The sequence below is a fragment of the Mastigoproctus giganteus genome, chromosome 8, assembly GCF_048544385.1.
Source record: "Mastigoproctus giganteus isolate SK-2022 chromosome 8, ASM4854438v1, whole genome shotgun sequence".
Classification (NCBI taxonomy): domain Eukaryota; kingdom Metazoa; phylum Arthropoda; class Arachnida; order Uropygi; family Thelyphonidae; genus Mastigoproctus; species Mastigoproctus giganteus.
The window spans coordinates 106,638,105-106,665,444 of NC_143582.1; the positions used below are offsets into that span (position 1 = coordinate 106,638,105).

General features: G+C 39.9%; 1 protein-coding gene across 3 annotated transcripts in view; it reads left to right on the forward strand.

Moving 5' to 3' along the window:
- LOC150081753 (2-oxoglutarate dehydrogenase complex component E1-like) overlaps positions 1 to 27,340 on the forward strand; it is a 1,213,922-nt gene that overhangs the window by 1,114,949 nt on the left and 71,633 nt on the right. The window lies entirely within an intron of this gene.

The following is a 27,340-nucleotide window of genomic DNA, read 5'->3' on the forward strand; positions in this document are numbered from 1 at the left end:
GACGAGACTTGGCTGTACTATTACGATCTGCCGACCAAGGCTCAAAACAAAGTTTGGGTCTTTGATGATGACGACACACCCGTAATTGTCAGAAAATCCCGATCTGTAAAGAAGAAAACGATAGCTGTATTTTTCAAATCGAGTGGGACTGTGGAACGTGTCGTTTTGGACACGCAGAAGACAGTCACAGCTAAGTGGTATACTGAAAAATGCCTGCCTAAAGTCATTGGATCTATGAAGAACCTGTGGCCAAATTCAAGAATGGACACCTGGTACCTCCATCACGAAAATGCTGCAGCTCACCGCGCCAAAGCCTGCACCGAATATTTGACCACGACAGGACTGAAACTTCTCGAGCACCCTCCCTACAGTCCAGACCTTGCTCCCTGCGACTTTGCACTGTTCCCGCATGTGAAAATGAAGCTAAAAGGGAGGCGGTTTTCCAGTGATGAGGACCTTCTACGGGCTTGGGACAACGAGTGTGCTTTACTCCCTAGTGAAACTTGGCAGAACTGGTTTAAAGATTGGTTTCGGAGGATGGAGAGGTGTATTGAATGTAGAGGAAATTACTTTGAAAAAATTAAATAAACAAAGCTGTATTGCAAAACTTTCCTAGTACCCTTTGTACATTTGAAATATGGAATATCCTTAAAGTGAAAATCACAGATGTTGCATCAAACACATTTTTGTTATTGAAACACGTTGGACATAAACTCGCAAAGTCACCAACAAAATTTTGAATAATACAGGGTTATTCAAAATTTTGTCGGTGTATTAAAGGAGGTAAGCAAATCCTTCACCATCATTATTATGAAAACGTTTTGAACTGGAGGGACATGAACACATACATATCATTAAGAAAATATTGCAGGAATAGGATAGCAAAATGGATAAATGCAGAGCTGGTCAGTCGAATAGAATAAAAAAAGATAGCATGGGACAGTTACAGTGTGATGAAAAGTACTGAATCCTACAACTGCTACAAATTTATTTGTAAGTACCACAGATGAGGTTAGAGAAGCCAAGGCTGCATATGAGGAAGCAATGGCTAAGAGCAAAGAATGGGAACAAGGAATTTTACATGTATGTGAATACAAGGAGAAAAAAATGAAACCGATCAGACCCTTGTGCACTGGGTATGGGAAAGTCTTGGACATCTCAGATGACATTGCGGAAAAATTGAACAGGTACTTTGCATCGGTCATTACTCTAAAAAAGGCCCTTCATGCTGAGAAGAGGCTGTTCAAGTCATGAAATTAGTGGTTTCGAAATTGCAGATGATTATTTATTAAAAAAAAAAAATTTTGAGAATAAAGTCAAATAAGGCTCCTCGAGCCAATAATTTTGAGGGAGGCTGCCAGGGAGTGCATTTAACCATTGAAATTAATTAAGAGGTCATCTTCGACTTGGGAGAGATTCCTTTGGAGTATAGAAGTGCAAATGTATCACCAATACATAAAGGCAGTTCTAAAAGTAAAGTTGGTAACTACAGGCTGGTTAATCGGTCTTCAATGGTAGGGAAAATCTTAGAAGCAATGATTGTGTGTGCAATCCAAGAACATTTAGATCGTAGATAGGCATTTTGAATTAACACATGGTTTTGTTAATGGAAAAGAATATTTAACTAACTTATTAAACTATTTTGACACAGCTACTCATGAGCTGGATTGTAGAGAACAATTTTAGCATAGTTTATTTGGATTTTAGCAATGTCTTTAGCTCAGTCTCACAAGAGACTTACTATTGTATAGGCTCGAACATTTTGGCATTACTGGAAAAATTCTAAGATGGATTGCTAGATGGCTGCGGGGCAGAAGGCAGAGGGTTGTGATTAATGGATATTCTTCAAATAGGTGTAAAGTCAGAATTCCCCTTCCCCCACCCCACAAGGATTAGTTCTCGGATGACTGTTGTTTCTGATTTTCATAAGCGACATTGACGATGGGATAAAAAGCTTGATGTCAAAATTTGCAGATGAAGTAAAGATTGGTGGAGTAGATAATGATTAGTACCAAGCAGCACTCCTTCAGGATGATTTGAACATGCTGCATGTATAGTGAGAAAAGTAGCAGCTATGTTTTAATGCAGCTAAATGCCCATATAAACTACACACATAGTGGAGCTGAATTAAAAACAGTGCAGGAGGAAAGGAATCTGGCAGTTATGATTTGGGCAGATATAAATTTTCTGAACAGTGTAAACAGGCATCCAGGAAAGCCCATGGTGTCCTATTGATGATTTATCAAACATTGTCCTGTAGAGATGTGGAGGTTATAGTCCCGCTATATATGGAAATTGTAAGATTAAATTTGGAATTCAAATGTGTAAAATTAAAATTGGTATTCAAATGTGGAGACCTCATCTCAAAAAAAGACACTGAGGTTTTTGAAAGGGTCCAAAGACAAGCAACTCACATGGTGCGATCAGCAAAAGAGCGCCCACACGAGGAAAGACTGATTACGTGGGCTAGAGAGCTTGGCAACCAGGCACATTGGTGGCCTGATTGAGGTTTATAAGGCTCTGAGAGAAGTTACTAAAATGAAGAAAGGTAGAATTTTTACTGGTATAGAGAATTCCAGAACTCAGGGGCATAAATTCAAATTACAGGGGGGGAATAGGTTTAGACTAGATTGTAGGTAGTTCTCTTTTAGTAACTAGATAGTTACCAAACAGTCAGCCTCAACTACCAGCAAAGGCAATCTGTTCCAGCAATCAGTGACTTGCTGGCTTGTTTGTTTGTTATTTGGTTTTTAGGAGCATTAGCAACTAAGGCTATATTACTCCGGGATATGTGGTGGTCATTCCCTGACCTTTCCGCATCCTCCGTATTTGGTGGTGACGGGCTTGAACCCCGGTCTAATCAAGAAGCGGACTTACTGGCTAAAAGAAAACTTCCTACAACTACCTATACTAGTAGCTGAGGGAGGAAAGTTACCTATACTGGTAGTTGTAGTTAGTTGTGGTATTTGTAGTTCTGGATAGTTACCTATACTGGTAACTATGCTTCCTCACTACCAATATAGGTAACTATCCACTTACCTATGTGAGGAGGGAAGCAGATAATTTGTATTTTGGAACACGACCGTCAGACGGTCGTGTTCCAAAATACAAATTATCTTTGTATTTTGGTTTTTGGTACTTGGAACACGAACGTTTGTATTTTGGTACTTGGAACACGACCGTCAGAGACGGTCGTGTTCCAAGCCGCTAAGTGGATTTTTCTTATTTATTGATTTGAAATTATTGTTTTTCTAAAACTTTTGATTTAAATTTAGTAGTATAACATTATTTTGTGATTTTCTGATTAACTTGGTGTATTTATTCTTTATTCGGCCTTGTAATTGCATAAAAGTATCGGTAAAGGTTCCACGTGTTTCAACTCCGATACCGTTCGTAAATTTCCCGCCATTGTGATACGATAGTTGTTTGCCGTACTAGATAGCGTTAGTTGAACTTCGTTAGCAGTTAAATTGTACGTTTAAATAAATACATATAACGACTTAGATTACAAACGTAATATAATTAATTATATTTAACATAATTAATAACATAACATAATTAATTAATAAATTAATAGAATCATGACTCAGACCAGAGCAGCAAAGCAAAAGGCTCAAGCTAATGGAAGCGCTGTGGCTCAGAGCAGAACTGAGGGGGGCAGTTGTCCTCTGATTCACAGCCTTATAAAATGCACTGTTTGCTTGATGTTTGCAGAGCAATCGGGTACGGGACATGATACTGCCAAGGGGGATGTCTTTGTGTGTGCGCGATGCAAGGAGTGTATCGATATCAGGCAACAACTCGGCGTTCTTATGGGCCTATATGAGAGCTTGAAGGACAGGGTGGATGCCCTCGAAGAAACTAAATTGAGGGGCCCATCAAGCTCTCAGCTGCCCACATCAACGCCAGAGCTTGCACTTGGGCATCGCGTGACACAGAGACAACCCCCAAGGCAGAATGCGCTGGTCCCGAAGGAACTAGTAGTTGTTGGTGACTCCATTGTCAGGGAAACGGGGAACATGCTTTGTAAAAAAGATAGGTGGAACAGGACCAGGGTATGTCTGCCAGGGGCAAAGGTTGATGACGTTGTAGAGCGAATATCATCTTTTAAGGGCACAAAAGGTGATATAGTTGTACACATTGGCACTAATAATATTAAGAGTAGGAGACCGGCAGAATTACTTAACAAGTACAGGTCACTGTTGAACAAAAGCCGAGAATTAGGGTTGAATTTGAAAGTGTCTGCAATTCTGCCCAGACACGATAGGAGGGAGTATATGATGAGAGCCTTGTCGATCAATTCGGCCCTGGAAAGGTTGTGCAAGGCTCAAGGGGTAGAATTTTTTTCAGCCTGGACTGTACTTGTTAACAGGATAGATTGCTTCTACAGGGATGGGATACACTTAAATAGAAAGGGTGCAAGAATATTTGCTGATGCTATCGAGGCAGTGTTAGGTGGGTCGGAAAACTGCTAGCTTGTGGGGATACAAAGACGAATAGATTAACAGTAGCCACTGGCAGAGGTGAAAGCGATTCTTGCACTGCTTCTATTAGAATGAGCAGAAGCCTGAAAAACAAGATGCATGGTATTTCAGAGACTGCTGGGAGCCATTGCGGTACAAATAAACACATGGGTTGTGTTAGGGTAGCCAAGAATAGAAACAGGTGCAGGTATACTTGCGTGTACACCAATGCTAGGAGTTTAGTAAATAAATTTGATGAATTTGAGGTATTGCTCAAAACATCAAAGGCAGATATTGTGGGGATTTCAGAGACGTGGTATCACACAGATATAAGGAATGCAGAACCGGAATTTTGGGAGTACAATGTCTACAGAAAGGATAGACAGGATAGGAAGGGAGGAGGGGTTATGCTATTAGCTAAGAAACACATAAAATCCAAGGAAGTGAAGCCAGTCGACATCGCTGGACAGTGCAGTGTTGAGTCAGGTTGGTGTGACATAAGCATTGGGAGATCAAAATTGAGAGTAGGAGTGTGCTATAGGCCTAATGACTCTGATGAGTATAATAAGGAACTGTACAGGGAAATAGAGTGGGCCAGTAAATCAGAGAGTCTTATAATGGGAGATTTTAATTTCCCAGATATTGACTGGAATTTGGGGGCTGGTTACTCACACACTAGCAGGGCTTTTGTGGATTTATTGGATGATTGTTTTCTACATCAGCATGTTCGGGAGGCAACTAGAGGGAGTAATACTCTTGATTTGATTATCAGCAGTGATTCTTCATGCATTAAGAATCTGCAGATAAATGAACCACTAGGTGGCAGTGATCACAGTGTGCTGAAGTGGGATTTACTCAAAGAGGTAACTACCATTAGGGGTAAAGGGAAGGGTTATTGCTCCCGTAAAGGCGACTACGATGGACTGAGACAGTATTTAAATTCTATACAGTGGGACCAACTGATGATGTTACCAACAGCAAACTCAAAATGGGAAGCATTCAAAGAACTTATCTTGGAAGCTACTAGGCTTTACATACCGACTAAGAAATATTGTTGAAGGTTTAGGCCAAAATGGATGTCAGATGAACTAATGAGGCATATGGCAGAGAAGAAAAATGCATGGGATACTTACAAATTAACACATGACACAGAAGCCTATGATAGATACAAGTTGATATGCAACCAAGTTACAAAGGAGGTTAGGCAGGCAAAGGCAGATTACGAGAAATCCTTGGCAAGGGATGCAAAGAAAAACAGCAAAGAGTTCTTTACTTATGTAAACTCTAGAAGGAAGGGGATGAATCAGATTGGTCCACTTGATATTGATGGGTCAACTGTTGATGATCCTGCTCAGGTAGCTAACAAACTAAATGAATATTTTGCATCGACATTCACACATGAGGAGTTATTCAGCAAGGGGAATGCCAGAGGTGTATTCAACTCTAGCAGTCAACTACAGAATCTTGAAATCACTGGGAGTAAAGTGGAGGAGAAACTGTTGAAAATAAACACAAGAAAGGCACCCGGGGTGGATGGGATCTATCCAGTTATATTAAAGGAGGCAGCAAAGGAAGTAAGCAAACCCTTAGCCATAATTATGAGAGCTTCCTTGGACTCAGGGGAGGTACCCATAGACTGGAAATGTGCAAATGTGACCCCAATTCACAAAGGAGGATCAAAGGCTGACACAAGTAATTATAGACCTGTGAGCTTAACTTCTGTTCCAGGAAAATTAATGGAGGCACTGGTTAAAGAAGCACTGCAGGATCATTTAGACAAGACTTCAGTTATAGCTCAGACACAGCATGGTTTTGTTAAGGGGAAGTCTTGCCTGACCAACTTGATTGAATACTATGATGCAGTCACAAAAGAACTGGATGCAGGGAATAACTTTGATATTATATACTTGGATCTTAGAAAGGCTTTTGATACTGTTGCACATGGAAGACTGCTACACAAATTGGAGCAGTGTGACATTGGAAGCAAATTGCTGCTAGGGATAAAGGGGTGGTTGAGGGGGAGAAGACAGAGAGTGGTAATCAAGGGACACTGCTCATCGTGGACTAATGTTATTAGTGGAGTCCCTCAGGGCTCAGTGTTAGGTCCATTATTGTTTTCTGTATTTATAAATGATATTGATGATGGTATATCAAGCTTAATGTCCAAGTTTGCAGATGATTCAAAGGTTGGCAGGGTTGTCAAGGACACTACTGACACTATGCTGCTGCAACAGGATCTGGAAAGGTTGAGCAGATGGGCTGAGAGGTGGCAAATGAAGTTTAACATTGACAAATGTAAAGTACTACACATGGGAAACAGCAACCCCAGAGCAACGTATCAACTCTGTGGTGCTGCACTGACAGTGGTGGAGAATGAAAGGGACTTGGGGGTGATTGTGCAAGCAGATATGAAGTTCTCTCAGTGCAGACGGGCTGCAAGAGTAGCTCATGGAGTATTGTCAATGATATACAGGAATTTTTTCCAGCAGGGATAAGGAGGTGATTATTCCATTGTATAAGGCAATGGTCAGGCCACACCTAGAGTACTGTATACAGGTCTGGAGGCCTCATTTCAAGAAGGATGTAGAGCTGCTGGAACGAGTACAGAGAAGGGCAACAAGATTATTGAATGGAACAAAGGGGTGCTCTTACGAAGAAAGGCTTAAGTTTTGCAAATTACAGTGTCTGGAGACTAGGCACCAGCGAGGTGATCTGATAGAGGTGTATAAAGCCTTGAATGGTTTTAAGCATGCTCAATGCCGATGGGATTCTTCCTCTAGCTCAGAAAAATCACCTGAGAGGGCATAAATTCAAATTGAGGAAAGACAGATGTAGGATAGACGTGCGGAAATTTGCCTTTAGCCAGCGGGTGGTTGGTTGGTGGAACAGACTGCCATCCCCTTGTGGTGGAGGTTGATAGCCTAAATAAGTTTAAGGCTCAGCTGGACAGGTATTTTGAACAAACAGAGGGGTGAAGTGGAAGTGGGTTTTTTTTTTTTTTTTTTTGGCTGATGCTGCATAAGCTTGCTTTCTTGCATCAAATGCCTCTACTAATGCTAAATGCTAATGCTAATGCTATTTTCTTATCTACTCGTGTTCTTTGTGTTTTTATTTATTTATTATTATTTTTTTTTTTTTTTATTTGTTTTCGGCCAGTGTTTTTGTTTTGCAGCAAAAGCATGTGGCTTTCTTGATCTTTTTGGCTTTTATTGCAATGGCTGTTATCTGCAATTCTGCCCAGAGGAGGGAGTATATGATGAGAGCCTTGTCAATCAATTGGCCCTGGAAAGACTGTGCAAGATTCATGGGGTAGAATTTTTTCTACCATGTCTGTGCTTGTTAACAGGAGAGACTGCTTCTACAGGGATGGGATACGCTGAAATAGGAAGGGTGCAAGAATATTTGCTGATGCTATTGAGGCAGTGTTAGGTGGATCGGAAAAACTGCTGGCTTGGGGGGAATCACAGACTAAAAGATTAACAGTGGCCGCAAAAAGAGACAAAAGTGATTCTTGCACTGCTTCTATTAGAATGAGCAGCAACCTGGAAAGCAAGGTGCTTGAGATTTTCAGGAATACTAGGAGTTATTGTGGAAAATGTAAATACATTGTCTGTGTTAGGGTAACCAAGAGTAAGAACAGATGCATGTATATTGCATGTACACCAATGCTAGAAGTATAGTTAATAAATTTGATGAGTCTGAAGTGGTGATAAAGACATGAAAGGCAGATATTGTTGGGATATCAGAGATGTGGTATCATACAGATATAAGCAGTGCTGAATTGGAATGTGGGAGTACAATGGTACAGAAAGGATAGATAGGACAGGAAGGGAGGTGTTATCCTGTTAGTTAAGAAACACATAAAATCTAAGAAAATGCATCCAACTGACATTGGTGGGCAATACAATGTTGAATCAGTGTGGTGTGACATAAGCAATGGGAAAGAGAAAATGGTAGTAGGTGTGTGTGTGTTTTAGGCCTAATGACTCTGATGAGTATAATGAACAACTGTGCAGAGAAATAGAGTGGCCCAGTAAATCAGAGAGTCTTATAATGGAGATTTTAACTTTCCAGATATTGACTGGAACTTGTGGGTTGGTCACTCGCACACTAGCAAGACTTTTGTGGATTTGTTGGATGACTGTTTTCGACAGCAACATGTTCGAGAGGCAACTAGAGGGAGTAATAGTCTTGATCTGATTATGAGCAGTAATTATTCATGCATTAAGAATTTGCAAATAAAGGAATCACTGGGTGACTGTTATCACAGTGTACTGATGTGGGATTTACTTAAAGAAGTAACTATTATCAAAGGTAAAGGGAAGAGTTTTTGTTTTCATAAAGGTGACTACAGTGGTCTCAAACAGTTTTTTAAATTCTACACAGTGGGATCGACTGATGATGTTACCAATGGTGAATTCAAAATGGGAGGCCTTCAGGGACTTAATCTTGGAGGTTTCTAGGCTTTTATACCAACTATGAAATATTGTTCAAGGTTCTGGCCTAAATGGATGTAAGTTGAATTAATGAGGCTCGTGGTAGAGAAGAAAAATCCGTAGTATGCATATAAATTATTTGGTGACACAGAAGCTTATGTCAGATATAAGCTAGTCTGTAATCAAGTTACAAAGTAGGTTAGTCAGACAAAGCCAATTTCAAGAAATATTTGACAAAGGATGCAAATAAAAACAGCAAAGAGTTCTTTACTTATGTAAACTCTAGAAGCAAAGGGATGAATAATATTGGTACACTTAACATATATGGCTTGACTATTCCTGATCATGCTCAGGTAGCTGATAAACTGAATCCACATTTTGCATCTACATTCACACATGAGGAGTTATTCAAGAACGGAATGCCAGAAGCAGGTCAGGCGCTAGGCTGGATGTCGCTCGCCTGCAAAGCTGAAATGGGTGCCCCCAAACATACTAAACTTCATACTAACACTTCGAAACAGCACCCACCTTGTAGTGGTGCCCACCTGCACTGCAGGCCCACTTCCGCCGGCCCTGGCCAGAAGTTTATCAAACTCTAACAGGGAGCTAAGTTATTTTGTAATAACTGAGAGCAACGTGAATTAGAAATTGTTGAAGCTAAACATAAGGAAGGCAGCTGGGGTAAAAGGGTTCTATCCAGTTATATTAAAGGAGGCAGCAAAGGAAGTAAGCAAACCATTCGCCATAATTTTGAGAGCTTCCTTGGACTCGGTGGTGGTCTCCATGGACTGGAGGTATGCAGTTATATCCCTAATTCACAATGGGGGTTCACAAGGTGACACAAGTAACCAGTGCTTTTTTTGTAAAAAAAAATAGGTGACGTTGCTATCAGGAAAAATTGAAAATTAAAAGGATGCGAAAAGTACTCTGAAAATATTTTTTTCCTGATATTTTTACTTTAGTAGTAATGTTTTTAGAATAAGAACAACAAATTAAGTGTATTAACGCACATTTTATTAAACATAAATTTATTTTTCAAGTATATAAAAAAATAAGTAAAATGCGAGTATAACAAGTAAAAATAATTTCAAAATAAAGTTTTTGTAGAATATTCCAAATTTTTAATTTTTATTAAGTTCTCATCCAACACCCTATGGGAGGGGTTGGCAACCTTTTTTGAGTGAAGAGCCATTTTTGATCTAATTAAAAAAAACAAAAAAGAGAGAGAGAGAGAGAGAGAGAGAATCTGAAGAGCCGCACCTCAGCGCAAGCTAGGAGGGGAGGGAAGAGTTTTTTAAGAAATGGAATAGAGTGGGAAGGCATTTATTAAAAATATTTATATATTTTTTAAATATGATTTATTAATACAGAAAAATGTAAATATCCACTTAAGTACAAATTAATGTGACTTTTGCTGATGAACTTGAGCAAGTGTCTCTCAAGATCATGCGAGTATGTTGTAATTAATTAACATTAGCATTTTTTAGCATTAGCATTAGTAGAGGCATTTGATGCAAGAAAGCAAGCTTATGCAGCATCAGCCAAAAAATAAATAAATAAATAAATAAAGTAATATAAATAAATAACAAATAACCAATTCCACTTCACCCCTCTGTTCGTTCGAAATACCTGTCCAGCTGAGCCTTAAACTTATTTAGGCTATCAACTTCCACGACAAGGGATGGAAGTCTGTTCCACCTACCAACCACCCGCTGGCTAAAGGCAAATTTCCGCACATCTATCCTACATCTATCTTTCCTCAATTGAATTTATGCCCTCTCAGGTGATTATTCTGAGCAAGAGGAAGAATCCCATCAGCATTGAGCATGCTCAAACCATTCAAGGCTTTGTACACCTCTATCAGATCACCTCACTGGTGCCTAGTCTCCAGACACTGTAATTTGCAAAACTTAAGCCTTTCTTCGTAAGAGCACCCCTTTGTTCCATTCACTAATCTTGTTGTCCTTCTCTGTACTCATTCCAGCAGCTCCACATCCTTCTTGAAATGAGGCCTCCAGGCCTGTATACAGTACTCTAGGTGTGGCCTGACCATTGCCGTATACAAGGGAATAATCACCTCCTTATCCCTGCTAGAAAAATTCCTATATATCATTGACAATACACCATGAGCTACTCTTGCAGCCCATCTGCACTGCTCAGAGAACTTCATATCTGCCTGCACAACCACCCCCAGGTCCCTTTCATTCTCTACCACTGTCAGTGTAGTACCACAGAGTTGATACTTTGCTCTGGGGTTGCTGTTTCCCATATGTAGTACTTTACATTTGTCAATGTTAAACTTCATTTGCCACCTCTCAGCCCATCTGCTCAACCTTTCTAGATCCTGTTGCAGCAGCATAGTGTCAGTAGTGTCTTTGACAACCCTGCTAACCTTCGTATCATCTGCAAACTTGGACATTAAGCTTGATATACCATCATCAATATCATTTATAAATACAGAAAACAATAAAGGACCCAATACTGAACCCTGAGGGACTCCACTAATAACATTAGTCCACGATGAGCAGTGTCCATTGATTACCACTCTCTGTCTTCCCTCCCTCAACCACCCCTTTATCCATAGCAGCAATTTGCCTCCAATGCCACACTGCTTCAATTTGTTCAGCAGTCTTCTATGTGCAACAGCATCAAAAGCCTATCTAATATCCAAGTATATAATATCAAAGTTATTCCCTGCATCCAGTTCTTTTGTGACTGCATCATAGTATCCAATCAAATTGGTCAGGCAAGACTTCCCCTTAACAAAACCATGCTGTGCCCGAGCTATAACTGAAGTCTTGTCTAGATGATCCTGCAGTGCTTCTTTAACCAGTGCCTCCATTAATTTTCCGGGAACAGAAGTTAAACTCACAGGTCTATAATTACTTGTGTTAGCCTTTGATCCTCCCTTGTGAATTGGGGTCACATTTGCACATCTCCAGTCCATGGGTACCTCCCCTGAGTCCAAGGAAGCTCTCATAATTATGGCTAAGGGTTCGCTTACTTCCTTTGCTGCCTCCTTTAATATAACTGGATAGAGCCCATCCACCCCATGTGCCTTTCTTGTGTTTATCTTCAACAATTTCTCCTCCACTTTACTCTCAGTTATTACAAGATTCTCTAGCTTACTACTAGAGTTGACTACACCTCTGGCATTCCCCTCACTGAATAACTCCTCATGTGTGAATGTCGATGCAAAATATTCATTTAGTTTGTTAGCTACCTGAGCAGGGTCATCAACAGTTGACCCATCGATATCAAGTGGACCAATCTGATTCATCCCCTTCCTTCTAGAGTTTACATAAGTAAAGAACTCTTTGCTGTTTTTCTTCGCATCCCTTGCCAAGGATCTCTCGTAATCTGCCTTCGCCTGCCTAACCTCCTTTGTAACTTGGTTACAGATCAACTTGTATCTATCATAGGCTTCTGTGTCACGTGTTAATTTGTATGTATCCCATGCATTTTTCTTCTCTGCCATATGCCTCATTAGTTCATCTGACATCCATTTAGGCCTGAACCTTGAACAATATTTCTTAGTTGGTATGTAAAGCCTAGTAGCTTCCAAGATAAGTTCTTTGAATGCTTCCCATTTTGAATTTGCTGTTGGTAACATCATCAGTTGATCCCACTGTATAGAATTTAAATACTGTCTCAGTCCATCGTAGTCGCCTTTACGAAAGCAATACCCCTTTCCTTTACCCCTAATGGTAGTTACTTCTTTGAGTAACTCCCACTTCAGAACACTGTGATCACTGCCACCTAGTGGTTCATTTATCTGCAGATTCTTAATGCATGAAGAATCACTACTGATAATCAAATCAAGAGTATTACTCCCTCTAGTTGCCTCCCGAACATGCTGATGTAGAAAACATTCATCCAATAAATCCACAAAAGCCTTGCTAGTGTGTGAGTGACCAGCCCCCAAATTCCAGTCAATATCTGGGAAATTAAAATCCCCCATTATAAGACTCTCTGATTTACTGCCCCACTCTATTTCTCCGAACAGTTTCTTATTATATTCATCAGAGTCATTAGGCCTATAGCACACTCCTACTCTCAATTTTGATCTCCCAATGCTTATGTCACACCAAACTGACTCAACACTGCACTGTCCGGCGATGTCGACTGGCTTCACTTCCTTGGTTTTTATGTGTTTCTTAACTAATAGCATAACCCCTCCTCCCTTCCTATCCTGTCTATCCTTTCTGTAGTCATTGTACTCCCCAAATTCCAGTTATGCATTCCTTATATCTGTGTGACACCATGTCTCTGAAATCCCAACAATATCTGCCTTTGATGTTTTGAGCAATACCTCAAATTCATCAAATTTATTTACTAAACTCCTAGCATTAGTGTACACGCAAGTATACATGCACCTGCTCTTCCTCTTAGCCACCCTAACACAACCCATGTGTTCACTTGTACCCCCGTGATTCCCAGCAGTCTCTATAATATCCTGCATCTTATTTTCCAGGCTGCTGCTCATTCCAATAGAAGCAGTGCAAGAATCACTTTCTCCTCTGCCAGTGGCTACTGTTAATCTATTAGTCCTTGTATCCCCCCAATCTAGCAGTTTTCCGACCCACCTAACACTGCCTCGATAGCATCAGCAAACATTCTTGCACCCTTTCTATTTAAGTGTATCCCATCCCTGTAGAAGCAGGCTCTCCTGTTAACAAGTACAGACCAGGCTGAAAAAAATTCTACCCCTTGAGCCCTGCACAATCTTTCCAGGGCCGAATTGATCGACAGGGCTCTCATCATATACTCCCTCCTATCGTGTCTGGGGAGAATTGCAGACACTTTCAAATTCAACCCTAATTCACGGCTTTTTTTTCATCAGTGACCTGTACTTGTTAAGTAATTCCGCCGGTCTCCTACTCTTAATATCATTAGTGCCAATGTATACAACTATATCACCTTTTGTGCCCTTAAAAGATGATATCTGCTCTACAACGTCATCAACCTTTGCTCCTGGCAGACATACCCTGGTCCTGTTCCACCTATCCTTTTTACAAAGCATGTTTCCCGTTTCCCTGACAATAAAGTCACCAACAACTACTAGTTCCTTTGGGACCAGCGCATTCTGCCTTGGGAGTTGCCGCTGTGTTGCGCGATGACCAAGTGCAAGCTCTGGCATTGGTGTGGGCAGCTGAGAGCTTGATGGGCCCTTCACTTGTAATCCTTCGAGGGCATCCCCCCTGTCCTTCAAGCTCTGATATAGTCCCATAACAACGCTGAGTTGTCGCCTGATTTCCTTACACTCCTTGCATCGCGCACATACAAAGACATCCCCCATGGCAGTATTATGTCCCATACCTGACTGCTCTGCTAACATCAAGCAAATAGTGCATCTTAAAAGGCTGTGATTCAGAGGGCAACTGCCCCCCTCAGTTCTACCCTGAGCCACAGCATTCCCATTAGCTTGAGCCTTTTGCTTTGCTGCTCTGGTTTGAGTCATGATTTCGATTTACTTTCAATAAAATTTCAATTTCAGTACAAGATTAAATCCTAAACTTGTATCCCAACACAGTTATAACGCTATATTTATGTTTCAGTAACAAGTGTTATCTACGAAATCTACGAGTGTTATCTATGAAATATTTATGTTTCAGTAACGAGTGTTATCTACGAAATCCTTTTATATAACTTCCGTATCAAGTTATGTATTAATTATTTATTTTTACTAATTATTTATGTTACGTAACCTAAGTGGTTATATGTATAGTTAAAAGTACAATTTAATTGCCAATGAAGTTCGACAAGATTAATAGATTTTACTGATTAATTTTCCGTAACAATGGCGGCTTTACGAAATGTAAACACGTGGATTTGATACCCTTTTCAATACTAAGTAATACTTACAAAATCTCTATCTAAGTTACTTTAAACTTAAGTACCGTAAATAGGAATATAAAGCTACTCTAGAAAATAAGTTAATATGTCAATTTAAACTAATAAAGCAGAAAATAAATCAGAAAAAACTTCTCTGTTCCAAGAGCGGCAGAAAGGCACGTCCACACCAGCAACTCTCGTCCTCAGACCGCACTGGCAACTCTTGTCCTCAACATGGTGAGCTTAAAACATGCTCGCATTTTTCAGGCAACAGTTTCTTAATTTATTTTAAATATAGTTCATGTTCAAATATATTTGCTCGCAGAAATACTTCAAACCAAAAACTAAGAGAAGTTCAAATGCAAATATTTTCAAATTTATATATGGGTCCGGTAATGCAGACCAATTTTATATATGGGTAATGCAGACCAATTTTATATATGGGTAATGCAGACCAATTTGGTCTGCATTTTTAAAGTCATCTATCGCCGCTCATTTGTGTAGAATTGCAAGTTTTAAGGCAGTCTTGCACTCCACATGGCCTTGATTTTTAAGTCCTCTTAACTTCATTTCAAATTGTGCTTCATGTGAGCTGTAAAGTTAATGAGCAGCAGTTAAATGTAAAAGAGTTACATGCGGATCACAAGCGGCAGGTTGCCGACTTCTTTTCTTTCTCTTTGTGTGTCAGTTGCTGAATGATGTTTCCGAAGCAGCCACAAATTGACATAGTTTGTTGGATTGAAGCGGTGGGCCTACAATTTTAAGAAACAGTGAAGAAACTGTTTTTGTTATCAACGAATCGCTGGTTGGGTAGGCGATCAGATTCATTTGTGAAAATCCATTCACTCGATGAAATTGGTATCATACTCAGAAAGTTCATCAAATGCTTCAATTCTTCTGAAAACTTATCAATTAGGTATCCCTGAATTGCATCTCTTTCATTTAACTGCAACCTAATTGACAATTTTCTAACTTCACTTTCACCAATTGCCATCAATTCATGTTTAGAAGGATTAATACCTTCATTGTCCTCATTTTCCTTCTGTCGTCATCGATATTATCACTATTTCTTAAATTTGAATTTTTTTTTTTTTTTTTAAACTGTCCAAAATGATGGGGTTATTCAGGTACTGTGACCACGTAAACAGATGGGGAAAATTTACGGGAAAATGTAGATAACGCACTTCCACAAAACAACAGATGATTATTTGTCGGGGTAAGAGAAAATCACCTTTCTAATTCTCAAACGGGGTGCTTACAGTTGATTCACAAAGGTGTCGAACCTACGGCCCACGAGGAAAGTGAACTAAAACAGCATTTTAAATTTTGTTAATTAACAAAATATTTTTCTCATGAAATGTTTTGTTCAGTCCTTGAGGTTGCCAAAGACATTCCCTCAGATATGCCGACAAGCTGTACTCGCTACCTGGGAGTCTAAAACGCTGATGGAAATGATATTTGGGTGATACTCAAGTCAAGAGGACCCGATTTTGGCAAAGTCCGGACGGTCTGTGACAGCCAAATCCTCTGTTTGCACCTTCACGATGGTATGGTGGGACTGTTAGTAATCCTGGGTATAACCTCCATGCACAAGTACATGGTGGGTGACCACCCAGGTGTAAACCAACGTAAGCAGGGGTCAAGGTGTGGCACCCACACCACACCACATGGAGGAATGCCACCCCTCTATGTTACCAGGCAGCACTAGGTGGTAGATGACTCTCATCAACCGGTGCAATACCACCACTTTGCTTATTGGAGGCATGAAGTGGTGGAACCCATGTTTAGTTTCTAGAGCTAAGTTCCGGTCAACCCTTCCCCATCTCTTCCATCATGCAGTATGATTGATGACTTTTGAGGTTATGATGACCATCGTGGTGAGATCCAATATTCCTTACATTTTGAGGGTACAGCTCCAAAACGGTGTTCGCAGGCCGGCTGCTAGTTAGTACACTGGACCGAACCTATTGGTAACTCTCTAGGAGGCTTCCGGTTCAGTTAGTGTATAATCTTGCTACTTCTACTCTGCCAGATAGTGATAGGAGGGAGTCCGAGTAGTGTGTATGCTGGGAGCATTGTCGAAGCCACATTATGTCAAGGATCTGGTTATATTTTTACCATGTCTACGCCACATTCATTACTTCATACAGCATGTCCCACCCACTTTTTCTTACTATTCATGAATTGTCAAAATAATAGAGCTAGCTTATCTGCAAAAAGATGTAAACCTCCCAAACACTTCCTAATTCATTTCACTAATATATGTGGTCTCAATATATATTTGTGAAACCATTTCCACTTGCAGTCTGCCAAACCCCATGTACTTTTTCTGACATAATCTCATTTATCGATTGATTCAACTACTGCTCATCTCAGATGCCCAAATTATTCACTGTATGATTCCTTTCACCCCAAAGGTAGTACTTGTGCATATGTCCGTTCTGATATTCCCTGTCAGAGACTTGGCAATTTGGAATCTCCTCTCTTTGATCTTCTCTGGCTTAAAATCTCTCTACCTCATTGGGTCAAATTCATCTGTTGTCTCTACCGTTCTCCCAGTTCCACTAATCACTTGGAGCTCTTTGACTTCCTCTCTTTGCAACTTGACTTTCTCCAGTCCAACTTTTCTAACAGTGAGGTAATTTTCCTTGGTGATTTTAATGTTCACAACTCCAGCTGGCTTCCATTTTCTAGCCACACCGACCCAGCTGGTAGAGATGCTGAAGCTTTTGCAATTACTAATGACCTTTCACAGATTGTTCATTTACCTACAAGAATACCGGACATTCCTAATCATACAGCCAACACGCTTGATCTTTTTCTCACAAACAACCTGGCCCCGGGTGCCAAGCGTTCCGTGGCCAAGCGATTTGTAGTGCATTTCTAAAAGCGATTTCTGCAAAGAGTATTTGAGCAAACAGATTCTATTTTTGTTTCAAAAACCGTTTTCTTAATTTCTTTGTATATCCGAGTAGCACTTTCACTCTACAAGAAGTAGGGAAAGGCCCAGAAAGGGAATCCACCTTTCTGTTTTTTTCTATAAATACTAATTACTAACCCAGCCGCTTGGTCACCTCGTGGCACTGCTCCTGCCTCCCCGTGGCGGGGCCGGTAACCTGGGTGGAAAAGATAATCCCCCAGGGCCAAAAGGAGCCATCATGGATTCCACAAATTTTCCACCCTTAGAGCCTTCAAGCTCAAGACCAGAATATGGTAATGAAGACAAGGAAAATAGCCAACCCAAAAGGCTTCGAACAGAAACACACTGTTCAGATATTCCCAATTTTTTGGTGATGCACTCTCTGTCTACCCTGCCTGTGGGTAAGTTATCTCCGTTCGTGATTCAAAGACATCTAGAATCTATTGCAGGATCACCAAAAATGGTAAAGCGACTCCAATCCGGAGATCTCCTGATTGAAACAGCCACCACAAAACATTCGGAGTGGCTATTAAAGACAACGACATTTGGTGGGTTGCCAGTATCTGTTACTCCCCACAATACCTTAAATTCATCAAAGGGTGTCATCACAGAATGGGACTTAATTACTGTGTCAGAGGATGAATTAGTACAAGAACTTAGCAACCAAAAGGTAATCAGCGCTAAAAGAATAATGACAAAAAAAGATGGAAATCTCATTCCAACTCGTTCCATCATTTTAACTTTTAGTACTCCTGATTTGCCATCCTCAGTAAAAGCTGGATATTTAAACTGCCGAATTCGTCCATATATCCCAAATCCTCTTCGCTGTTTTAAATGCCAGAAATATGGCCACTCACAGCAGGCATGCAGAGGTGACCCCATCTGTCCTATTTGTGGAGCAAAGGATCATACGCAGGCAGATTGTCCAGCCGCAATTCCCATTTGCCCCAACTGCAAAGGCAATCATCCCGCATTTTCTAAAACATGTGAAATGTGGAAAACGGGTAGGAATATCCAAAAATATAAAGTAGAACACAAAGTCACATATCCTGAGGCACGCAGACAAATAATGCTGACCATGCCAAGTCCATCGTATGCCTCTCGAACCCGAAGTTTTCATACAACTGCAATTCAAACAGATGTGTCGATACCGCCCAACGTCTCGCTAGCTAATTGGGTTAAAGCAACCATATCAACCACAGGAAAAGAAAATTCTAAAACGAAAACCAGCAATGCCACCAACACCTCAATTAGTATCCCAAATGATACTGAGACAGTCTCAAATGACACAGAAAAATTCCCAATTGAGACTCGGACAGTTCCACATAACAAAGAAAAACTTAAAACTGCTAAAGATAAGAATAAACCTGAATCATCAGCCAGTAGTAGTATGGAAGTAGATGTAAACCCAGATCATGAAGAACCCATACTAGAACTTCACGCAAATGACACGATGGATACTGGACGCCCTACTTTCCCGAAAAAAGACCGAAAAAAATCCTCTTCAAACAAAAAACAGTCAGATGATTCATCCTCAACTAAACCAAAATGAACCACAACATCTTACAATGGAATTGCAGAGGCTTTCGTTCCAACACAGACGATATACAATACCTAATTAACCAATATTCTCCGGTTGCCTTTTGTTTACAGGAAACTTACCTAACCACACAAATTTCTCCTTCGATAAAGAACTATTGCATTTATCGAAGAGATCGAAATACTGCTAACGCTGCCCATGGTGGTGTGGCAATACTAGTAAATTCAAAGATCCCATCTAAACATATCCCACTCCAAACTGAAATAGAAGCTGTTGCTGTTCGTATAACTCTCCATGGTACAATAACACTAGTCTCAGTCTATCTACCACCAAACTGTACTTGCTCTTTAAAAGATCTTGAAGACCTCTTTATACAGATACCTCCACCTTTCTGTATATTAGGGGACTTTAACGGGCACCACCCATTATGGGGCTCTACTAAATTGGATATACGAGGTAGACTAATTGAAAGTTTTTTGGAGACACTAAATCTCACTGTACTCAATACAGGTGCACCGACACACGTACAGCTCCCAGCAGGACACACCTCAGCAATAGATCTCTCAATTTGTTCACCAGTACTAGTCCCAACCATAGAGTGGTATGTAATAAACGATCCCATGGGCAGTGACCATTTCCCAATAGTATGCAACTTTCTGAAAGCAAAGACTCCTTCATTTCAACCCAGCAGAAAGTGGAAATTTGTCCGAGCAGACTGGGCAAAATTTCAGTCATCAATTGACCTTGATGAGGAAAAAATCCGCCTCCAGCATATTGATGATGTGACAGAATACATCACGTCGCATCTTCTAAATGTGGCTAAAGACACGATACCACTATCAAATCCGCCGGGCCGAAAGCACTATAATTACTGGTGGAATGACAAATGCACCACAGCAAAGAGAGCAAAAAATAAAGCCTGGAATTTGTTTCGGCAGTGCCCAAGCACAGTCAATCTCATTAATTATAAGAAATTAAGGGCAAAAGCACGCTTTATACAAAAGCAAGCAAAGAAAGAATCCTGGACCCGGTTTGCATCCACTTTTCACAGAAATACTGATCCCAAAATAATATGGAAAAGAATTAGACAGCTGTCTGGTAAGTTTCCTACCATACCTTCTCCAATCCTCTCCTGGAATGGGCAAGATATATCTAATCCTGTAGATATAGCCAATGCTTTGGGCAATATTTTTGCAGAAATCTCAGCAACATCAGCATATACTAGCTCATTCCAAAGAATTAAAAACACTAAAGAAAAGCATGGTATTAATTTTGAAACTTCAAACCTTCTCCCATATAATAAACCTCTGCAATATTCTGAACTATTACATGTCATTAGAACAGCCCGCAATGGTGCTGCTGGACCAGATGGGATTTATTATGTCATGTTACAACATCTTAATGACAAAGCTTTGCGCCTCCTCCTAGTCTTTTACAATCGTATATTTTTAGAAAATGTTTTTCCCGTTTCTTGGCATCACTCTACAGTTTTAGCATTCCTAAAACCTGGAAAAGATCCATCCAACCCATATAGCTATAGACCCATATCTCTCTCAAGCTGCCTCAGTAAAATCCTTGAGAAAATTATCCACAGAAGACTCATCTGGATCATCGAGTCGGAAGAGCTAATGAGCGGTAGTCAATATGGCTTTCGTCAAAACAGGTCATGCTTAGACCTTATGGTCAAGGCTGAATTTGCCATCCGTAATGCTTTTGTCAAACATGAACATCTAGTAATGGTTTCAATAGACATAGAGAAGGCATTTGATACCACCTGGAGGCATGGTATACTTAGTGATCTGTACTTTCTCGGACTACGTGGCAACCTTCCTGTGTTTATTAAGAACTTTCTACATACTAGATCATTTCAAGTTCGATACCAACATGCCCTCTCCTCAACTTTCATTCAAGAAGAAGGTGTTCCACAGGGATCAGTATTGAGTGCCACTCTTTTTGCTATTAGAATTGATTCCATCACCAAACAGCTTCCAAACACAATTGAGACATATCTATATGCAGATGACCTTTCCATCTCCTGCCATTCCCAAAACATGAGATCTATTGAAAGACAGCTTCAAATTTCACTAAATAAAATACAACAATGGGCCAGCCTCAACGGCTACCGACTCTCTCAGCAGAAAACAACTGCAATTCATTTTTGCAGACAACGAAAACTTCATCCGGATCCTGAACTTCAAATTTCCAATGTATCCATCCCAATCGCTACTAACATCAGATTTCTAGGATTAATCCTTGACCACAAATTAAATTTCCTAGATCATATTAAAAATGTACGGACTTCCTGTCTGAAAAAGATAAACATACTCAGAGCGTTATCTGCCCGAACGTGGGGTGCAGATCGTACCTCCCTGCTTCGGTTGTACAAGGCATTAATCAGATCCCGTCTCGATTATGGTGCTCCAATCTATGATTCTGCCAGAAAGAGTGCATTACGCTGGCTTGATCCTATTCAACACAGTGCTTTGAGAATTGCAATTGGTGCGTTCAGAACGTCGCCAGCACATAGTCTCTACATAGAAGCTCACGAGCCCCCACTAAGTCTACGCAGGAAAACACTGTTGTTGAAATATGCTGTCAAGATACAAAGTTGTGCCTCTCATCCCGTTCAGTCATACCTTTTAAACCCACCATTAGAAAACCTATACAGAAACAAACCCAGCATAGTTAAACCAGTTGGTCTTCGCCTTCTTGAACTGGTGCAGGTTTGGAATATTTCCATCCGGAAAGTACAGCAGATACCAACCTTTGCTCAACCACCATGGGCTCCTCCTCCTCTTCCAACATGTGACACTTACCTCTGCCAATGGAGAAAGAATACTTTGCAAGCAACAAACTTCAAACAAATTCATGATGTTCACATTCAAAGATATATTGATTTCTACCAAATTTATACAGATGGCTCTAAATCTAATTCAAATGTTGGAGCAGCTGCAGTGTTTCCAAATACAGTTGTATCAGTATCCCTTCCATCAGATTTTAGTATATTTTCTGCTGAATTGTATGCAATAAAACTTGCTTTAGAAAATCTCTATTCCGACTGTTCTTTAAAATCTGTTATTTATACTGATTCCCTCAGCTCAATCATGTCACTAAGTAATTGCGAAGATAAAGTTCACCCTGTTCTAGATGAAATCAGAAGCTTGTTACTACAAATCAAAAAACGTCAACAACTGGTTGCTTTTTGTTGGATACCCGCCCATTCCGGTATTTTAGGCAATGAACTGGCTGATAAAGCTGCAAAAAATCCAACTACCTTTGATTTAACCAATATCCCTGTTCCAGCATCAGATTGTGTACTAACCGTTCATGCTGCTTGCCTATCACAATGGACAGCACTCTGGCACTCTCAGACTAATAATAAACTCTTTCAGTTTAAACAAGATCCGAAAATTTGGCGTTCCAGTGTTCGTACATTGAGACGAGAAGAAGTAGTCCTTTCAAGGGCAAGAATAGGTCATACTCATCTGACACATCTTTATTTACTCACAGGAGGTGATCCACCACAGTGTACACATTGCTCTAACATCTTGACTGTTAGACATATTCTAATTGACTGCCCCTACTATAAACAACACAGAGCTTCATCCTTGATCTCACTGATAAATAAACGTAAACCAATAACTCTTGAAAATCTCATTGGTGATAAAGCAAATATTTCTGAATTTTTTGACTTCCTCAAGCAAACTGGACTTTTTAATAATTTCTGATTTAAAATTTTCTTTTGAATTTATGGAAATTCCTCATCTCCTAAAATAATAAGTGAATAGGCACATTATAGCCATAGATGCTTATGTGCCATTAAGCCTCCATAACAACAACAACAACAACAAACAACCTTTCTAAGTACACGGTCGAAGTGAGAGATCCTTTAGGCACTTCAGATCAGAACTTGGTGATTGTCTCTTCTCCATTGGAGCCTTTATCTCATGACTATTCCCAACCTCGTGTTGTTTGGCATTACAAGAATGTACAATAGGATGATCTGCGAGACTTCTTTTCCTTGGTCGAATTACTGTTTCAGAACTTCTGTCAATGTTTCCTCATATCGTGTCAGTGAAATTATTCTTGCAAGAATGGAATCCTTTATCCCATACTCCACTTTAAAATCTCGTCCGTTATCTAAACCTTTGTTTTCCAATAAATGTGCTAAGGCTGTTCAAGAGAAGAATGTTGTATATCATAATTGGATTGTTTCTAATTCTTCAATTTCATTTTCTGCCTACACCAAAGCTCACAACAATTGTAAAGCAGTTATTAATCATTCCAAACTAGATTTTGAACAGGCTAACAATAGAAAACTTGCTTCTTGCCCTAATGGTAGCTGAGCCATCCCTATCCAAACCAGATGGCTCTGTTGTCATTTCAGCCAAGGATAAAGTTGACCTGCTAGCATCCCATTTTTCTTCCAACTCATGTATTAATGATCTTGTTAAAACACTTCCCACCATTCCCAACATGCTCCATTCAATGCTTCCTGTGGTCTTCTGTCAAAAGGATGTCAGAAGGATTTGGAGAACCTTGATACTAAGAAAGCTCCAGGTCACGATGGTATTTCTCCACTTGTTCTCAAATCCTGTGATCCTGAACTTACTCCTATTCTTTGTCGCCTTTTTTCACTTTCTTATTTCAAAGGTGTTTTTCCTTCTACTTGGAAATATTATGCTCATATCCAACTAGTTCCTAAAAAGGGTGACAAATCCCTCCCATCCAATTATCATCCCATTGCAATTACTTCTACTCTTTCTAAAGTAATATAGAAATCAATTAATCGCCCACTCTTAAACTGCCTAGAAACTTTCGTCTGTTCAACGATCGCAGTATGGATTCCGTTGATGTCGATCCACTCGTGATATTCTGGCTAATGTTACCCATTTATGGACTAATTCAATGGAAAGGTTTGGTGAAACACAAGTAGTTGCTCTTGACATCTCAAAGGCTTTCGATCGTGTTTGCCATAAAGGTCTTCTAAACAAGCTTCTATCTTATGGTTTGCCAACTGTTTTTTGTAATTGGTTATCCAGTTTTCTCTCTGAACGCTCACTGAGGGTGGTGGTGGTAGATGGCTCTCTGTCTTCTAACTTTTCCACTAATGCCGGTGTCCCCCAAGGTTCAGTTCTTTCCCACACTCTTTTTCTCTTGGATATTAATGACCTTCTTCCATTGACTGGAAATCCTATCCATAGTTTTGCCGATGATAGCACATTGCATTCCAATTTCCATTTTGAGAAACTTTGCCCTGCTCCATCAGCTTGAAATTCTCGAAAATCTGCTACCAATTCCTTAAATGCCGATCTTCAGGTAATTCTCCAGTGGGGCAAAGACAACTTAGTTGATTTCAACCCTTCTAAAATTCGGTATTGTCTTATATCTCACAAAAAGGATTCTTCCTCTTATGCTTATCTTTGATGACACTCAGATTTCTAGGCAAAATGTTATATCTCTTTTGGGGATTACCCTCACTTCTAATCTCTCTTGGCACAAGCACAATACAAATATTGCTTCCTCTGCATCTAAAAAGCTTGGTTTTCTCTTTCGCTCTCGGCATTACTTTTCCTACAAATAGCTGCTCACTCTGTATAAATCGCAAATCCGCCCTACCATGGAATATTGTTCCCACATCTGGGGTGGTGCCCCCAAAACCTCTCTCTGGCTTCTTGATTCCATTCAGAAGAGGACAGTTAGGTTAATTAATGATTCATCTCTAACAAAGTCTCTCCACTCGCTGTCTCATAGACGTACTGTTTCTGCTGCATGCCTCTTCTACAGATACTTCCATGGGCACTGTTCTGAATTGGCTTCTATAATTCCTGCCCTCTCTTTCAAAACAGTCCAAAAACATGCAGCCACCAGCCAACATCCATTTACTGTCCAACTTCAAACTCACAGAACCAACTTTTCATCTTCCTCGTTTATTCATTCAATTGCCGTTTTCTGGAACAACCTGAATGCCGTCATATGCATTTCCTGAAAATTACAGTCTACCGAAATTCAAGTCCAATGTGAACAAATATCTTCTTTCGTCTTCTCAACCTCCAATCCAAGCACGGTACTAAATATTGTAGGTTCTAATAAAAAAAAAAAAAAAAAAAAAAGTAAATGTAATTGTGTATTGTACTTAATAAAAATTTCGAACATTTTCATGCAACAAGATGTGGAAAATGTAACACACTAAATAAATCTAACTTTGAATTGTCTTGAATATGGCCCCTGTACGAGAAAATGTTGGACACCACTGTAGTAGAAGGTGGGCCAGAGCCCATTGGGAATACTTCTTGATCTGCTCACTCTTGACTAGCACGACTCCTTCGTATGAGGGACAGTTGGTTGGATAGGTTTTACCAGTTACCACTAAGTTGTAGAATGCTTTAGCTGTTTTAATTCACGCAGCAGTACAAATTGCCTGAGGGCAAGATATGTAAACAATGAGTATCAAGTTAATTCTCTTCTAATCCGTTCGCTATGTGAAAATTTTCCTCGCTCAGTGGAAACTGTTTTAAATGTAACTTCCAGGGGGAATTCAAAATAATTCACTATAAAAGAACTTTGTTAAACAGAGGCCCAACTGAGTAATTTAGAATTTTTAAAATGTTATTCAGTTTTATGTACAAAATATCTTAAAAATAGACAGTAAACAATGCAAATTTTGTTAAATAATTTTAAGCTTATTTGAATAGTAGGTAAACATGTGAAAAAAATTTACAGAATATTACAAATATTGAAGTGCACTACATCCAAATGTCACACGTCACTGTTAATAAAGGTGCTGGTACGCCATACCATTGTGTACCGTCCCAGGAAAATAATGGAGCCATTGGTTAAAGAAACATTGCAGGATCATCTAGACAAGACTGCATTAATAGTTATGATACAGCCTGCATTTGTTAAAGGCAGGTCTTGCTGACCAATTTGATTGGATACGTTACAAAGGAACTGGATGCAAAAATATAATTTTGATATCATATACTTGGATTTCAGGAAAGCTTTTAATACTGTTGCACATGGAAGACTGCTGTACAAGTTGGAGCCATATGGCATTAAGGGCTAGTTGCTACAATGAATAAAGAGATGGTCGAGTGGGAGATGACAGAGAGTGGTAATTAATGGGCGCTGCTCTTCGTGGACTAATGTTATTAGTAGAGTTCCCCAGTTTTGGTCCTGGACCCATTGTTGTTTTGTGTATTCATCAGTGATATTGATGAAGGTATATCCATTTTAATGTCCAAGTTTGCAGATGATACAAAGGTTGACAGGGTTGTTAACGACATTAAAGACCAGTATGCTACTGCAACAGGATCTAGATAAGTTGGGCAAATAGGCTGAGAAATGACAACTGAAGTTTAAAATTAACAAATACAAAGTACTACATACAGGGGCATTCCTAAAATATGTGGTGCCCCTGTGCCAATTGAAATTTGCATCATATGTGTTTCAGGTTTTCAGGCACCTCTTGAACATTGCCGACCGGATGTCAATTGAAATTGGGCATCACCTTTAAAATTTTCTTCATATGTGTTTCAGGTTTTCAGGTGCCTGGGTGCAGTGCACCCTCGATAGTCCACCTCTGACTGCATATGTGTAGGAGTAACCCAACAGAAATGTACCAACTGTGTGGTACTACACTCAGGGAAGTGGAGAATGAAAAAGATCTAGGGGTAATTATGCAGTCAGATATGAAGTTTGCTGAGCAGTGCAGATGGACTGCCTAGTCTCCAGGTGCTGCAGTTTTCAGCATCTGGAGACTAGGCACCTGCAAGGTGATCTAATTGAGGTGTATAAGACCTTGAACAGGTTGAGCAAGCTCAGTGCAAATGGGATTCTTCCTCTTGCTCAGATTACGAACCTGATGGGGCATAGATCCAAATTGAGGAAAGGCAGTTGTAGAATAGATGTGTGAAAACTTGCCTTAAGCCAGCATGTAGTTGATTGCTGGAACAAACTTCCATCTCTCGGTTGTGGAAGTTGATTGCTTGAATAAATTTAAAGCTAAACTAGACATGCATTTGGAGTGAATGGATGGGTGAAATGGAACTTTTTTTTTTTTTTTTTTTTTTTTCCACTGATGCTGCATAAGCTTGCTTTCTTGCATTGTATTCCTCAACTAATGCTAATGCTAGTTCTAAGAATT